General features: G+C 45.8%; 1 pseudogene; it reads left to right on the top strand.

Annotated features, from left to right (window-relative positions):
• Positions 1 to 2096: 2096 nt before the first annotated feature.
• Positions 2097 to 3016, top strand: LOC146399688 (olfactory receptor 51A7-like; annotated as a pseudogene).
• Positions 3017 to 3422: the final 406 nt, after the last annotated feature.

Below are 3422 nucleotides of genomic sequence, written 5' to 3'. Positions count from 1 at the left end.
CAGCAGGGGTGGCACTAAGGCTGAGGGTGATAATTACATGTAGGTTCTTTCTACCTGGTTACTGAGTACCTGCCCTGAGGTGGGTACTGTTGGGCGGGTAACAGCATGAGACAAAAAGATTTTCACGCTTATGACCATGTCAACGTGTACTTAACATACATCTTCTAGAGACTTACTTCTTTTCTTTCAAGGGTTCTCGTTCCACCCCCTGGCCAACTATCCAAGCCTTTCAGCAAAGTGCAGAAGTCCACGTATATCCACACACATCAGACAATCTCTCCTTCTCCACAAGCTGACAGTCGTGAGAGCTCATGACCTACTCAATGCATTCACATTGAAAGTAAAATTAGACATTGTGATGATCAAAGAGAACATATCTGGGGGCAGAATTCCACATAAGGTCTGTGAGAGTCTCACACCGAGTCTGCTTAAGGCATACACTTAACCTTGGAACCTCAGCAGGATGCAGGCTGCCTCATCAATATATGAGACTGGCTGTCCCCAGATCCTGCACTGATGGGGGGACAGGGTTCCAAGGGTTAGACCTATGACTGTAAGACAAAGCCTGCACTCCGCATTTTCTTAGGAGGGTGCCTTATGGACAGACAGTGATTAAGCAAGTGGAGCCAGTATTCCCAGGGGCCCAGATGTTTGTTGATGCTCAGAAGGATGTGTCTGTGCCAGAGAGTATAAGTAAGGAGGTAGATTCCCAGCAGGTGCTGGAGCAAATAAGCCACAGAATTTGAATAATTTGAACCCCCTCCACCCTTGCTCTGGGATAAGGTGGCCTGGTAGGTGTCCTAGAGACTCAACCTGAACTTCCTTGAGTTGGTTTTATGTTTCTCAAGGAAAACTCTGCAATTTATAGAGGTCAACCCTATGCCTTTCAGAGGGCTGAAATAAACATGTTTCATGGGTTCTCCAGCTTAAGGGATCATGCTACATTTGGGACAGCACTGATAGCTGAAAAGTTTAGGATGTGTGTGTAGGATGGGAGAACCTCTTTATATTTGCCTAATGGACACAGCTGAAAAAATAATGTTATCAACAGTAACTCCTTTAGTTACCTGAGTTAGGTTGGAAGCTTGCCAAGAAAAGCCTCACACATGGCACTTTGGAAATGATCTATTTTGCAGAGACTTTTGAATAAGAATGGACAATGGGTTATCCCTTTTCTCTGTCTGAATCCCACTCCCCCAACAAGGGCAGAGTGCGTCAGTTTCACCACTGGGGTTTTCTGGTCTAACACTTTTAAAAGGAGAGTTACCCAAGGTGTCAGTGATGCTGACGCCAGGAGTATAAACAGGATCAAGTCGAAAAACCCAAGGCAGGTACCTGAATTGGTCCTCTAAGGGTAGATACAGAGAAGCCAAGAGCAAGGGGAAAAAACTTCAAGAACAAAGAGAGAAGGGCAAAAGCGGTGGCCATTCTGAGCAGGACCAGCAGTAACTGCATGAGAGAGTATGAGAGCTTTAGGCACCTACAGATGACAACTGTGGCAGGTACTGCATGTCAAGGGCACATCAACCACCTTTGAAGGGCTGAGACAAAAAGGACACTCCGTACTGGGAGAGATCAATTTTATATCTTCACACACATGTTCCATGCACGATAATATAAGGTTGGGGCATCTTTAACTCCTGCTGCTACAGCATCTATGGTCTGTAGGACTGCAGGACCAGTGACCCCATCCACGATGTTACTGCTTTTCCAGATTGCAATATATTCCAGCTTAGTTTACTTAATGCATCAACCTCAAAAACACAGTGGTTAAAAAACAGTTATTACAGCAGCTTGCTAGGTCTATAGGGTGTTTAGAAGTATGTTAGAGAATAAAGATAGACTCGAAGAGTGTAAGGTCTTAAATAAATATCATGAAGAACCCGTTTAAATTTACTCCGTATCTTTCTTTATATAGAAAAAGTTATGTTACATTATTTCTTGTCACCTAAATGGGAGCTCATTTTCATGTAACTGACAATGGAACTTAGTTGCATTCAGTAAATATAACTAAGAGAATTTCTGTTGGTTGTTCATGTTATTTATCTACCAGGGGAAGATAAATAAAAGGCATATTGAAGACGTTTCCTCTCAATGCCTCGGAAATGGCCACCTCTCCCTTCCTTTGATTGGGATTCCAGGGCATGGGCATGGGCACGTTTGGCTCTGCATCCCTATTTGTCTCCTGTACCTTATGGGCATCCTGGGCAATGGCACCACCCTAGTCGTCATCAGGACAGAGCCTTCCCTGCACGAGCCCGTGTCGTGTTTCCTATCCATGTCGGCGCCATCGGACCTGGGCCTGCCCCCTCTGCTCTTCCCACCACACTGAGGACCTCCTTGTTCAAGGCCACGGGGATTTCTGCCGACGCCTGTGCTGCCCAGGAATTCTTCACCATGGGTTCACAGACATGGCATCCTCGGGACTGCTGAGCATGTTCTTGGATCGCTTGGTTGCCATTCGCACCCCCCAGGGATACAGCTCCCTCCTTACTAGCTGCAGAGTTTTGCAAATGGGGCTAGCATTTGCTGTTAAAAGTGTTCTCCTAGTTCTCCCCCTCCCTTTCACTTTAAAGCGATCCAGATATTGTAAGAAACACCTGTTATTCCACTCCTACGCCTCCACCTCCAGGTGTCACGAGGCAGGCATGCCCTGACAATAGGGTGAACTTCTGCTATGGCCTGTGTGTCGCGCTCTGCGTGACGTCAGACAGCACGTTCTTTGCTGTCTCCTGTGTGTGCCTCCTGAAGACGCTACTGGGAACAGCATCCCATGCAGATGGGTTTAAAGCTCTTAACACTTGAGTGTTCCACATCTGTGCTGTGCCCATCATCACCTTGGCTACCATGCATCCGCTTTGCCAAACATAAATCCCCTCTGGCTGTGATTCTGACAGCGGACCCATTCTTGCTGGTACCACCCTTGATGAATCCCACTGTGTACTGTATGAAAACTCCGCAGATTAGAGTGAAGGTCTTGGAAAAATTGGAAAAACTGGGTCTGAAGTCTAAATGATGAGGCAAAGGTAAAGGTTCCATTTTTCTCTCTACAGCAAATTGTCTTAGAGGCAGACTAATATTTCTTCCCAACAGGAGATGTTTCTGTTTACTTCGTAGTCCTTAATTATATTAATTAGTTAAGTAATTGGTTAATACTTATCAGGGATCTCCTACATCACAGCTTTTCTTTTAAGGAAGAAGGGATCTTGGCTTCAGGAAGTAGGTAGGAATCCTGCTGCTGGTGTTTGGGAGGTTAAGGATATCTACCAGGTGTAAGACTGAAGTGTAAGACTCCAGAGAAGCTTCTGAGGAGGAGCTGAACTGTCACTGGGAGGACTCCGTAAGACCCTGGACCATTTAGCATCTTTGTATTTGCCTCCTAGCATTTGATTCCTCCCTGTGGTTTCCACTAAGCCCTTTCT

Source organism: Sus scrofa, chromosome 9, assembly GCF_054392235.1.
Source record: "Sus scrofa isolate SSC_HxYL_T2T_F1_AM1 chromosome 9, Sscrofa_HxYL_maternal_Yorkshire_Landrace_v2.0, whole genome shotgun sequence".
Taxonomy (NCBI): domain Eukaryota; kingdom Metazoa; phylum Chordata; class Mammalia; order Artiodactyla; family Suidae; genus Sus; species Sus scrofa.
This window is presented reverse-complemented; position numbering and strand designations above follow the sequence as displayed.